The sequence below is a fragment of the Engystomops pustulosus genome, chromosome 6 (assembly GCF_040894005.1).
Source record: "Engystomops pustulosus chromosome 6, aEngPut4.maternal, whole genome shotgun sequence".
Classification (NCBI taxonomy): Eukaryota; Metazoa; Chordata; class Amphibia; order Anura; family Leptodactylidae; genus Engystomops; species Engystomops pustulosus.
In genome coordinates, this window is record NC_092416.1 from 46,879,967 (window position 1) to 46,895,232 (window position 15,266).

Sequence of the window (15,266 nt, forward strand, 5' to 3'; positions counted from 1 at the left end):
TCAGTGTCCATGTAGACCTAGTGATATGATATGGTCTGGGTATAGTCCATGTTTTTTTTTTTTTTTTTTAAAGAACAGTTTTTATTTATTTAACAACCAATAAAGATTTACATACATATATTTTTGTGGCAAGGGATCCAAAATATCTGCGATGGACAACGTACAGATCAATGGAATAAGGTGAAAATAATAGTATTTCTGCTATTTCACACTATTGTTTGATCTCATTACCAGTATTGGGGTATAATTCAGTCATTAGGAGTCATTCTGGCCAGTATTATTGGTAACATTGTGTTTTCCACCTTGGTACTTATTTAATAACAGCATAGATATAATATTAATACCCTTGTGGAGGTAATATACTTACAGTAAGATTATTGGCATCATTGTTTTTGCACAGTGTTTTTCTATAGTTACAGTTTGGTAATTTTATTTCTTAATATAGATGCGGAATGGTTTGGCAGTATATTTTTGTCTCTTGTATAATACATACCTTCTGCTGGAAATATTATAATATTAGAAGTTAATTATTGAATACCAATAAGAAGACCTTCATTGTCTTTAATGTGGATAAGCCATATGGACAACCCCTGTTGAGCGGTGCCGCATATTGATACTGGACATAGGCCGCCCTTTTGTGTGAAATGCACAGCCATTGTGTTGTAAGAGACTTGGACAACATCCCCTGGGGTGCGAATCCTCTTTCATCAAGGATTGTTTCAAGCTCCCCCTCCACCGCTGCATCTCTAATGAAAATTCCAGGATAAGGAAGTTTGTTTGCAAAAAAGCTAAGGTTATTTTACCCCCCAACTTTTGGGATGGACAAGTGCGGCACCATGCTGCTTATCACACCCTAAGCATCCCCCCCTCCATGTAGTATTATGTTCCCTTCCTATGTCCACCCACCAAATTGTATAATTTCCTGTCTGCCATGTGGACCCTATATATAATAACCCCTAATGCCACCCAGCAACATATAATACCCACACGTACAACATATTGCTATTGCACCCACACAAACTATGCCACCTCCAAATTTTAATACCCCCCCCCTGTTTTTATTTCCCCTCGCATATAATTCCCCATTTACTTCTTTCTTCCGATCAACAGCAGGTACATCCATAATTCAGACTGCTGTAATAAGAACTATTCTATAATAACAGATCAAACGTTAAAAACACATTGGGGCACATTTACTAAGGGTCTGAATCGCGTTTTTCCACCAGGTTTCTCGAATCTTTCAGATTTGCGCCAAATTGCCCCGGGATTTTGGCGCACATGATCGGATTGTGGCGCATCGGCGCCGGCTTTTATCGCAACAGAAATGGGGGGCGTGGCCATCGGAAAACCCAACGGATTCGGAAAAACCGTGGAATTTAAAAAAACGAATTGTGTTGCAAAATCTATCACTCACATGCCCCGGGAATAGGTTGGTAAACTCCAGCGGACCTTGGCGGACTTCAGCGCAGCAGCGACACCTAGTGGACATCGGGCGCACGACCTTAGTGAATCGCCGGAAGACCCAAATCCTCGCCGGAGAACACGCCACTGGTTCGCGGCAGGAGCGGGTAAGTAAATGACCCCCAATTAAACCACATAGATTACTACGTCTCTATCTTGGCAGGTAATTTTTGCTGGAAAAGATGGCAACCCTACCAAAAGGACAATATTCAGGCCAGCCTGACTCTTCTCCATCACTGTGACTCCTTAGGGTGTGTTTACGTATATAACTCGTCATCCTTTTTTTTAGAACCTGAAGTCCATAAAATTGATGGTGTATGCTGATTTGCAGATAAAAGATTGATAACAACTAATATATGAATGGAACAGTGTTCTTTATGTGTTATAGCATAGTATAGAAGAACAGAGCTGAAGCTCCCTCTAGTGGCCAACAGTGGGAACTATTAAAAAGAATTCTATTAATCCCTTAACCACCTGGCCCTTTTTAGTTTTTTCACATCCATTATTCAAAAATCTATAACTTTTTTATTTTTAAAAATAAAGAGCTGTGTTTAGGCTTATTTTTTGCGTAACAGATTGCACTTCAAAGTGACGGTATTTAATATTCCATGCCGTGTACTGGGAAGCAGGAAAAAAATTCCAAATGCAGTGAAAATGGTGAAAAAACACATTTGTGACGTTTTCTTGTGGGCTTGAATTTTACAGCTTTCACTGTGCGCCCCAAATGACCTGTCTGCTTTATTCTCATGTGGATAAAAAATTTGTATAGGTTTTATAATGTTTTCATACATTTACAAAAATGAAAACCTCCTGTACAATTTTTTTTTTTTAATTTTGCCATCTTCTGGCACCAATAACTTTTCATACTTTGGTGTACGGAGCTGTGCTTTGTGTCATATGCGACTTTTGATGGCGTTTTCATTGCTATAATTTTTAGGACTGTGCGATCTTTTGATCACTTTTTGTTGATTTTTTTTCAAAATGGCAAAAAAAGTGCCATTTTTCGACTTTGGGCGCTATTTTCTGCTACGGGGTAAAACGCAGTGAAAACCCGTTTTTATATTTTGATAGATCGGGCATTTTCGGACGCAGTGATACCAAATGTGTTTATGATTTTTTACTGTTATTAATATTTATATCAGTTCTAGGGAAAGGGGGGTGATTTGAATTTATTTTTTAATTATAATTTTTTTTTTTTACTTTTTTTTTTTTTTTTACGTTTACTATTTTTCAGACTCTCTAGGGTACTTTAACCCTAGGTTGTCTGATTCATCCTATCATATAATGCCATACTACAATATGGCAGTATATGGGGATTTTCCTCCTCATTCATTACAATGTGCTGTGCATTGTAATGAATGAGTTAAAACAAAGTAGCCTTGGGTCTTCGGAAGACCCGAGGCTACCATGAAGATGGATCGCCGCTCCCCCATGACGTCACGGGGAGCGACGATCCGCGACAAGATGGCTAGCACTGATTGCGGGTGTTACCGGTAAGCCTTTGCGGTAATATGCAGCAGAGACTTACCGGATATGGAGAGGGCTCGGCCCACGAGCCCTCTCCATGCAAAGGGACCCGGCTTGCACCGTACTAGTACGGCGCAAGTTGGGAAGGGGTTAAAGGGTTTTCCCACAAGACACAGGATAGGGCCTTACTTGCTGATAGGTGGGGGTCTCCATGATCAATAGGGTTCTATGTACCCCAGACAGACCCCTTTTTGCTCCCTGAGTTGAGCAAGTTGCCGAGCGCCATAGTAATCTCTGTCAGCTCCATAAAGATGAATGGGGCAGCCCAGACATGCGCAGCCAACTGCTCTGCTCATCTTGAGGAGCGTCCACCTGGGGTATATTGGAGCCCTCGTTCTCAGTGGGGGGTTTCTCATAATGACCCCAACCGATTAGTAAGTTTTGTGGAAAAACCCCTTTAATATTTTACTCAAATGTCTAAAGCAATAAAAATAATTACCCAAAAATCAGTCAGAAGTGACGTCACAGGGGGTGATGATCCAAAATTCCATAATCAGTGCCAGCTGCATGTTGCAGCCAACACCCGCAATGTATGGAGAAGCCTCATCTTGTGAGGCCCTTCCATATCCCCTTTAAGAATGCCATGACGGAATAGTTAACAATCGTTATGGGGTTAATAATTTTTACAGAAGGTGTAGTGAGGATCTTCTATATTCAGACTACCCCGCACTTGTGAAATGTGGGCAAAACTCCAATAAAGTCATGATTGGAATTGAATGCAACTCTTTTCTACATTATTTATTGCTGTTAAACAAGATTTAATAGAGCCAAAGTTCATTACAGTACAATGTATGACTGTGATATGGTATCTAAATTAATGAGTTTATTTTGGGCTGACCCATAAATATGAGCAGCAGATGCCAGTGGTCAGCCTGTGTTCCCTTCTCAGTCAACTATCAATGATTAATATCACAGGACACCAGCAGCTGGCTTTCTACCCTAATTGCCCGAAAATAAAACGGGGTCTTATATAAATTTTTTCTCCTAAAAATGCACTAGGTCTTATTTTCAGGGGGTGTTCTGTTTCTGGATAATGACATATTGCATTTGTTACATTTGAAAAATCTTAAAGCGCTACTAGGACAATTTCTTTTTTTACAAATCAACTCTTGGGATGTAGGATAACTTTGCATATTACTTTCATTGCCTATGTCCAGCCGCTTCGTTGGTATCCTCCTCAGTTTAGCCTAGCCCTGCAGTAGCTGTCACTTATCTCTGTGAAACTGTCCTTAGAACCCTAGAAAATTAGCATAAACTAACTGCTGTAGGGTTGGGAATGCTGCTCCCTAGTCACTCCAGAGAGAGGAGGGGGTCATATGATGCTCTTTGCTGTAAATAGCATGAGAGCCGTGTCTGTGCAGATTTATGGATAGAGATGATGCATGCAAAGAGTAGTGAGATTTTATATAAGGAATACACTGTACCCTATCAGTGCATCAATCCTAGTTTGTGATTCTGTATAACCTTCTCTCTCTCTACACCTCAGGCTGTGTCATATTGTTCTCTGAATCCCTTTCCCCCACCTTTCACTCTCAGGATAATTTATACACAGCATGGAAGGTGTTAACCCTTAGTGCTCACACAGCCCATACTATACACATCATGTAACTGTTGCACTGCTGGTTTCTACTGCTTATTACATGTTGCATGCGCCTCCATGTGATGAATACTTCCAGGCTAGTCACTGAATAGTCCTTTATCTATACACTATGCTGTGTTCAGGATTCTCATTGGATTTGCTGAATCACTCTGCAGGAAGGAGGTGGCCATGCAATGGTCTATGTGTGTAGATGGCAGTAGAGCTGTGTCTGTGCAGATTGGTGGAAGAAGACTCCTGCAAAGAATAGTGAGGTAGAATGTATACCCTGTACACTCTGCACTTCAAGCTGTGTCATGTACTCCTCTGCAACAATTAGTTTTCACAATTCTGAGTCATTTCTCACTGAGTGACTTCATGAGAGTAAACAAAACATTATGGAAAGTGAGGGCATCTTATAACTGGCTCAGCTTTAGGGAAAAGACAGAAAGAGGTTAGATCCACTTCACTGCTGCTGAAAAAAAATTCTGAAAAATAGCTGCAGATCAGAAAATGCCTCTGGAAAGAAAAAAAAACAAGCATCAACATATGGTGGATGTTCTATGTATTTTGAAAGGGGGAATCACATATGAAAAATAATTGTGAAACGAGAGTTAGACTTATCTTAGCCTTATTTTAAATTTAGCTTTTTTTATCAGTTTGTTGTGATTTTTCAATAAAATAATTGAACCATAAAATTTGCTCTTTTATGTCATATGATTCCATTTGTTTGAATCCCACTGATCTCTTTTCTGTATGTCATATAACAGTGATGGCAAACCTTTTAGATGCCGAGTGCCCAAACAACAACCAAAACCCATGTATTTTTCACAAAGTACTGATGCAACAATTTAAGCAGTAATTTATTACTCCGTACTCTGTCACATGTTTAAATCGTATAGGAACCTTAGGACACCAATACAGTAGAAAGAAGGAGAAGAAGTTTGGATTATCATTGTAGCTTCCTTCTAGGGTCCTGGGCTGCCTGGGACTGCAAGAGCCCTTGAGTCGTGTCTGGTGAACTCTGCGCTAGGGTGATGGCGAGGGTGCCCATAGAGAGGGCTCCGAGTGCCACCTCTGGCACCCGTGCCATAGGTTCGCCACCACTGTCATATAATGTCAAGTAAGAGCAGATAACTGCTAACTCTAAACACTTCAGGAATTGATTTATCTACCCCCCTTATGGCACATGCAGATGCAAGAGGTGTCAGCTGGTCCGACCTGGAGTAGTTTTTCATATGTCCATACGTTAGTTTGCAGGTTTTTAAAAAACCTTTTCCTCCATCTGCCACTATATGTCAATGTAGACACTCAGCATATACGCGGGGAGCCTACCGATATATATGCTGAGCGTACATAGAAAATGTTATTTCAACCTAGGCTGGAACAGAATGCACTATAACTTGCACCAGGAACCACCCCATGCCCTGTCCTGTCTTGACCACTTTATGTAAAGGTGGCGTAGTTTGGAAAGAAAGTTGTGATTCAAGCCTTGAATGGAAGTAAATGCCCCCCATTGTAACCATGTTACTATGTCTAGCATGTATTCCTATATTTCTGTGTATGTGTATGTCATGAATTTATAACGTCCTCTCTGATCATGGCTCGGGTTCTTACCTGCGCTGCATTTATTCCTCACTGCTGACACCAGATGATAACAGAGATCAATCAGATGGTCCCAAAGCTTCTCAATAATTTAAAGCTCATCTGTTGATAGAGTTATGGCACCTTCATCTCTAGAGAACCAATAGTTCCAAAAAGTAACCTTCCAGCCCTGCTAAGCTAAATTGGTCTTGATACTATTATATTTTGTACGCATTTATGCAGTGAAAAGGTATCACAATCTCAAGAAGGTTACTTTATTTGACCTATCAAAAGCAACAGGAATTTATGCAATGTGCTCTGTAACAATGTGACTGCGCATCAGTTTTCGTTTTAACATTACTTTTACTGTCATGGGTGCTACTGCGACCCACGACCCGGGTTGCAGACGCACCCATGCTCCTCTCTGTACCCCTGGACCCCCGCCACGACTCTCACCTCTCCACGATCCAATGCTTGACGCTGGCCGGCTGCCAATTCCGTTAAATTCCCAGCCCCTTCCTGCATTCCCTGCTGGATCTTCGTGCTTTGTGCCTTAGAGAAAGCTTTGTCTCATGCCCAGTGCTGTTATTGTGACCCCTGTTCTGTTCCTGACTATGCTCCTCTGCTGCCTGCCTTGACCTATTGCTATATCCCTGACTCTGATCCAGTGCTGCCAGTCCTGACCTCCTGCCTGTCCCCGACTACGATTTTGCTCAACGTCTCTGTACATCGCCTTGGCAGCCACTGCGAACAAAGGCACACCTGTGGAACGACCTGTTGGTACCACGCTGCTTTGCGGCGGGCTCTGATGAAAACCTGGTACCATTTAGATTCCGGTCCCAGGTGTCAGCTTATGTCATCGTCCGCGGTGGTCCAGTGGGTCCACTACCCCTGGTGCCTGACATTTACATTAAAATTAATATTTTAACAAGTTAAAAGCGTTTTCCTTTAAACTCCTCACAGATCCCACACTGCTCTGTTCCATCAGCAGGCTGGTCCCCTTTTCCCACTATAGGAAGTTAAAGGCATCAGGAGACCAGAGGAAGGATCTCAAAACGTTATAACAATTTTTTACTTTACAGAACAAAATGTGTTAATTTACTGTTGTTCAATTGTCTGGTTGCCAGTTACAAATACAGGGTTGAACAAATGGGTGGAACTTCACATGTATTCTTTATCTCCTCCACGCTCAACCAGCTCCCTCCACCCTCCCTGTCATATGCATTGAGCAGGCAGGGGAGGGAGGGGGATGGTGGGAAGTAGAGGAAGAATGCATGAGGAGACATAGGCACACAGGAACATAGACTGCTGCAGCTGCCCTCATCCCTGGGACTGACCATACGGTGCTGGCAGGGAGCAAGTTAATGTGAAATAAACTATTGGAAAGTACTGAAACGAGGCATTTTTAAAATCAGTTTAGGCTATTGAAACCTGTCACCAGCTAAAAATTATATTCCTGGTGACAGGTTAGCTTTTACAATCTTTTGTCTTAGTACAAATGGTGGGACAGACAAAGATGGGAGGCTGCTGCCACAGCCAGTTGTCACTCAGCCTGACACAGGGTAGGACAGTAGGATGGAGGCAATGATGAACTCTGGGGACAAACAAGAAAGCTTTTCTAAATTATAATGAAACTAAGTTTCTTAATCTGAATGGAATTAAATGACTCCAATAAACTATAAAGCTATAACAGAACAAGAACAAAAGATTCTATAGTCTGCAAGTGGAGATGCACTGCTACCACTGTAGTTACACCCCTGCCTCCTATGCAGAGTGGAGCTGCATAGGAGGCAGGGGTGTAACTACAGTGGTAGCAGCCATAGCAGCAGCTATAAGGCCCCATCATTCTGCCTAAGAATAGAGGATGCACACCATTATATACATATTATGCTGCACTTTGTACAGCATAATATGTATATAACATATATGTGATGTATATGTGTGTGTATCTGTGATGTGTATATGCTGTATGTTGTGTATATACTGTATGTGTATATATGACGCATGTCTGTATATGGCACTGTATGTATGTGTATATGATACTTGTATATGCTCTATATGTGTGTATATGATACGTATGTGTATATGCTCTATATGTGTGTATAAGTGAAGAACTCTATGTTTATGTATATAAGTATATAAATGTTTGTGTAATATGTATATTTTTAAGTTGGAAGGGGGGCTTTGTCAGAAGTCTGATATGGGGCCCTGCCTCTCCTTATTATGCCCCTGATAGGAGGCTCCCCTGCAGAAATAAATTTTGGCCAAAGATATGCCAATTACACCGTTAACCCAAAGACAATGGGGCACATTTACTAAGCACAGTGCAAACTGAACTAAATGCAGTTTTTTGGAGCAACTTTAACATAGGGTGTGGGTCACCCTTCTGTCAGACTTTGCATTATAAAATCTGATGCACGGTCCGACTGAGCACCGGAACGCCCCCTAATTTGTGTCGCATGATGCCTAGGGCAGCTGCACCACAAAAGGGTCACGTGCACACAAATATGGCGCAGACACTTCTTAAATACCTGTGCAGGCAGCTTGCACCTAAATGATTGTGCAAAGTCCGACAGAACGGCCCCTAGTAAATGTGGTATGAGCCTTAATGGGAACCTGTCATCAGATTTTACCCCATTAAACTACTAGCACCCTCAGTTAGGGGATCAAATGTCATATCTAGCAATGTCTCTATCATCTTTCAAATCACATCAGGCTTGTGGTTCTATGATCTACAGGACTGGAGATACAGACAGCTAATAATGTGAGCTACAGATAAAAATCTCCTGCCTATTTCTTTAACGGTTTGTATCTCTGGTTCTGTAGCTTACAGGACTACAAGTTGGATGGAATCTAAAAACTGAGATCTTTATCTTTAATAAGACACCAAAACATGTTTCTATAGAACCAAAGATAGGAGTATCTAAAGCAGGGTTCCCGGAACTTTTTTGGCTGAGAGAGCCATGAGCACCACATATTTTAAAATGTAATTCTGTGAGAGCCATACAATATGCACATGTCCCCCAGTAGATAGGTAGCCACAGCACATGGCTCCCCAGCATATAGGTAACCACAACACTTCCCTTTTAGCAGATAGGTAGCCATAGCACATGCCAGCTAGTAGACAGGTAGCCCCAGTACATGCCCCCAGTAGATAGGTAGCCACAGCACATGGCCCCCAGTATATAGATAGCCACAGCACATGTCCCCCCAGAAAATAGGTATCCCCAGTAGATAGGTAGTCACAGCACTTCCCCTCTAGTAGATAGGTAACCACTGCACATGCCAGCTAGTAAATAGGTAGCACCAGTAGGTGCCCCCAGTAGATAGGTACATGCCCCCCCCAGTACATTTGTAGCCACAGCACATGCCCCCTCCAGTAGATAGGCAGCCCCATAAATGCCCCCAGTAGATAGGTAGTCACAGAAAAAAAGGGAATACTCAACAACCTGCTTGCCCTAAATCAGCCTCTAAATATGATTCTTTTCAACTTATTTGGATAGGATTTCGGAGGAGATATTTTAAAAGGGGGTGAGATTTAAACTAAAAGAGGGAATTCTAGAAAGTACATTTCATACCCTACCTGAGGGGGTTGATAGTTTAAAGGAGTAAAATCTGGTGAGTCCCTTTAGGGACAAAACCAACCAGGGCTAACAACACAGTTAGAATATTACAGAATTGGAGTACAGAACACTGTGAGACAGTAATGTGAATTACAATGTAACTATAACTCGTATCTTTACAAGTTTTTTCCGCCTTCAGCAATTTAGTAGATGAGTAATCGTAAGTTCTCTGCTTGTTTTTCTAAGAAAGTCTGTTCTTGATCATGTTGTTAAGATATGGCTGCAAACGAATGTATTTTATTGCAATACTACTACTTAGTGATATGAGCATGACCAAACACTTCAGGCCTTCCTCACCCCTCCAGCCCCCAGAAGCCGGAAAGTAATGTCCAGTGTGGAGTGAGTCACCAAACCTCACCTCATTCCTTCAGCAAAGAAAGTGATGGTCTTCATTAAACGCAGGAAATATTTGGAAGCGCACACTGTTTGGATGAATGATGTCAGGGACTTTGTTGGTGGTATCTACTGGAAGACCAGTTCATGTATCTGGAATGTATTCAATGCTTATTCTGCGGTTTTCAGATGATAGCTATAGGAAAGAGCATACAACATCACAGGAAATTTTATGGCAAAGGAGTTTCCTTTGTGAGGATTAATTCCCTATCAACTGACCGGAGGGGGATCTTGACATCTCATACATCTGTTCCTGCTCTCAATACACATGTACACAAGATCCATTTTCAGGGCCCAGAGCTGCTGGGGGGCTACATAAGGCTGTATATAAGGAATCCATGGGGGTGAGTGTGCTTTATCTAATGAATCCATAGGGTGTTAGAGGAGGATTATATAAAACAAACATGAGGGGGCTGTTTTGTACGATAAACTAGAAAATATTTTAGGGAACAGGAGACCATTTCAGTTTCTGAATTTTTAATGCTGCCACATGAGTTCACTACAAAGGGACCAACTGAGGCTCCATCGCCCAGGGGTCTACTGAAACCTGGAGCCGACCCTGTTTGAGGGTCCTTCAAAGGTCCTGAAACTGCAGATTGAAAGCAGGCAGAAGAGTCACATTCTCTGTTCCCCAAGAAGATGATTATAATACAATATGTAGCAATTGAATTCCGGACTTATAGGGGCTTTACAATCCATACAGCCCAGGGCACATGACAGTCTTATTCCGCCCCTGCCTAAATAGTTCTATAGACCCTTAATGGGCAATGCATGCTTCTTAGGTTGACACAAACCACTGAATCCAAAGCATGTCTGAACATGTCTCTAAACAGGACCTTACATGATTCCTGCCAAGAGAACCATCATAAGATTGTGATGAAATATACAGATGAATGCTTCTGCTGGACAAGTCCTGCCTAACCCAAACCATGTCTGGACTTGTTTTTAAATATATCCTGAACAGCATTTTCCGGTCATCTTTTAAGAATATATTTAGAGGCTGAAAAATCTGGGCAGACCATAGGTGGTTGGTTTATGTCCACAAAAAGATATGAGGATAGTGTCCACTTTTACTTACAGTGTGAAGTATTTTCTATTTTATTTACACCGTACAATACACAAGAAGAAACTGTATAATTAATAATAATTCCTTTATTTATATAGTGCACACAGATTACGCAGCGCTGCACAGAGCTATATTCCTTAATACATTGATAGTCAGAGACGCTGTAGAATTTGGCAAGTCAAAGGCAAGTTTGTTGGTTAACATCACTGTGATTTTTTTGTAGGGTTTTTTAATTATTAACTTTTTATAATTTTCCATCAATGTGCTGTATGAGGCTGTCCTTTTTGTGCGGTAATTAGTATTTTTTATGGGATGTATTTTGGGTTTGTAAAACTTATTGATCAAATTTTATTTGGATTTTTTAGTTTTTTTGGTGGGATAACATCTAATAATGATCAGCAATATCTATTAATAATCATTTATGGGTGATGGTTGAGGTTGTGACACCTGCCAACCTCCTTCTTTCTCCTATCACTTGGTTCACACTACAGGAGCTGGTAGTGTAGGGAGCACTCCGACTCACTGCAGACAACTCTGTTTGCTTCCAGCTTCATCTGTAGTATCAAACAACATCTGATTGGTGGTTACATATTACATTTTTATTAAAGTTTTCACTCTTTACAATTTAATTTACAGCATACATGATGAAATCCCTGTCCCCCCATCACAAGAAGCTTATGACCCCTGATGTGGCCGCAAAGCACCAGTGCCTACTAGAAATGCCCTGCACCGGTCCGCACCACCGCCAGCCATGCCCTATTCACATCCTCTTTGGCATAGAGGTGGTGTAAAGGGGATAATAATCACAATGCCTTACGGTTTGCAAGGCACTGCGATTATTTCAGGGCTTCTATGCCAATTTTTTCAATGTCTACTGTAATACATTGTTCAACATTTACTTCAGTTCCCATTAATCTCATTTATTAGGAAGATAGGACGTGCATTACTGTTCCAGCAAGTTTTGGTTAAACAGGAGTATGGCCCTAGTGATAAATCATCACAATTGCAATTTAATTCAGATTGGAATGGTCCTGTAGCTGCAGTTGAACATAGCCCAAGGGAAAATCCTTCTTCAGGCCAGCCTGACCCACCCCGTAGGCATGCTTCATATTATAGTTTTATTTTATTTGACTTTTGCTTTTATATGACGTATTCTAATTTCTAATCTGGTGTACGATTGTAGTTTTATACTATAATAAATGAATTGGATTATATTTATTTTTTTCAAATGCAGGAATAAGGATTTATTCACATTTGTCCTTGCCTTATTTTGTAAGTATTCCTGATGGATTCCTACAATAAAATCTACAATAAAAAGCTGTAATGTAACCCACTGAAAGTCCATGTCCACTATTATGGCGGAACAATAGTTTGCTCTCTAAGTAAATACCAGTGGATGTGGGAAAACATCAGTGGCAGTCTTATCTTAAGACCTCAAACAGAGGAACATAAGGGGGACTGTGACCCGGGCAGATCACGGCCCCCATATACATCTATGGCACCCGGTCACGGTGACTGAGCCGGGCGACTGCACAGATAGATATGTCCCAAATTTTGCTGTATTTCAGCTTTCAGTGGAGAAGGGAGGGGTAAGAAGAGAAAGCCCCACAGATAACTTTCCAAATATATACAGTTAAATCCACATAGAACCCTAAGGTGTCTATCAAAGGAAGCTGGGGGCAAATGTCAGTGGCATCCAATGCCTGTGGGTTATTATGACTTCCATTAAACAGATACCTTTGAAGCCCAGGGGATAGGACAGCGTTTTCCAATGTATACTGACCAGATGGAGGCTCTTTTTGGGCCTCTGTCTGACAATTGTAGTCTGTGTCACATTTGGTAGATTGGAGGCTTTCTTCCAAACATGTCCAAACCAAAAGCAGCAGTACAGTAGGTTTGGTATTCTTTCTCTTCTCTTACAGTTATATGGGAGTTAACTGAGCACATACCAAGCACATGAAGGTCCTATATTTTACCTGCCAGTCACCCTGTCTTACCATCACTTCACTGTTGGTGACAAGTTATTAGTGGCTCCAAATAACAAGGGTTGTGGCTGAGTTTCTGTGACACACCTCAGGATGTCCGGTTTCTGGAATGTACATCTAGAAGTACTACTCCATCAGCATTGTATAGGAGATTACAGTGTTGGGTAACCTTTCTAACCTGGGTATAAGTATGGTGTAGTATGTATAGGAGATGACATAAGGCTCAGCAGCAAGAAGAATCTAATGCAGACCGCTGGGAGATCAAGACACAAATCACAGAGAAAAACAAAATAATCATACGCATTTCAGTTCCAAACATATAATGGAATAAAGTGTGTAAAGACAGGTTGTTATGTGTGGGATAAAACAGCATTCAGGTGTTCAAGGTAAGACATGCACTAAGGCATTTTTGGGTTACAGTTTTATCTGCCCATGCGGAAACTAGATGTAACAATTTCAGAGAATTAGGATTCATAGGGAAAGAAATCTTCCAAAATTCTTCAAAGGATAAATCATAGATGAAAGATTGCAAACAAAAAATATGCAGATCGTAAGGTAGGTGGATGAATGGGATCTGAAGATAGCCCTTTTTTGGGCTAATCCTCACGTTCCGGCTATCTTTTAGAAAACTTTAATCCGTGGATATGTAAAAAATTTTAAGCGGCTGCTGGGGCATGGAGTAGACGGACATGAGGCTCCACGCCCCAGTAGCCTCTTTTCTCCGCCTACCATTTCATCTTCGGCACGCCGCTCCTCGTAGCTGCGCGCCCTCGTGCGAGTACCCGGAGCTACTGCGCATGCGCAGAACTCTGCAGATGCCGGGGACTCGGACGAGGGTGCGCAGCTCCGAGGAACTGCGTGCCGAAGATGAAATGGTAGGCGGAGAAAAGAGGCTACTGGGGCGTGGAGCCTCATGTCCGTCTACTCCATGCCCCAGCAGCCGCTTAAAATTTTTTACATATCCACGGATTAAAGTTTTCTAAAAGATAGCCGGGACGTGAGGATTAGCCCAAAAAAGGGCTATCCTCACGTCCCATTCATCCACCTACCACCCGTTCTACCTTTATAGGTAGATTCGTGGTGGTAGGTTCCCTTTAAATCACTGAAAACTGCCTTTTATGACTAGAGACACACTGGAGAGGGGGGGGAGGGAGGGGATCTCTCACAACTCCGAGGCATGTATTTGCCACCAAAAAGTCACGTCTTGCAGCATGCTGTATATTTTGGACCGGAACCAGAAATGCTCTAAAAACTTGAAAATATAAAAGACAGCATTATACTTTTTAATGCAGTATGATAAATTCTTGCAGGTCATAAGGGACACTTACTCATAGATCCAGGCCCTGTGATTGTCGTAATCTCCTTATATTTGTTATACAAGGTCTCCTTCCATCAACTTTGACAATTATGCTAATGAGTCTGAATGGCACCTGGGGGTGTTGCCAAAGTCCCTGCACTTGCTCCTCCTTGCTCCCGCATCACTTCCCCACCTCGCCTGCCATATGTAGTCTCACTGCAGCAGAGGAAGTTGCAGAACACATATAAAAGTTGATTTTAGAAGGAAGGAGGCCATGGATAACTATAAGCCTGGATCTATGGTCTGTCATGCTTGATTTTGATGGTAGATCTCCTTTAATATCTTGCCAGGGGTATCGTAGAACCTTAGTTAGTGGTATGAGTAAACCGATGGTGGAGGCTATCTTGTTAATCCATTCTCGGATATTGCTCTGAAATAAACAGCACAAAGTAGCAGGGCCCTCATTCCTATTAATTTCTTTGACCCTTTTATCACTGTGTAATGTTTGATTTTGTTGTATATGTAACCTTATAGTCCAGCGATGGCGAACCTATGGCACGCGTGCCAGAGAGGGCACGCAGAGCCCTCACTGCTGGCACGCGCTCCATCCTCCTAACCACTGCCAGGTGCGGACAACCACTGTCCACACCTGGTTGTCATGGCTGCTAGCAGTATCGGAGCTGCGCTCCGATACTGCTAGCAGCCATGACAGAGCAGGGTGCTGACACTTCTTGCTCTGTCACTACGATCACAG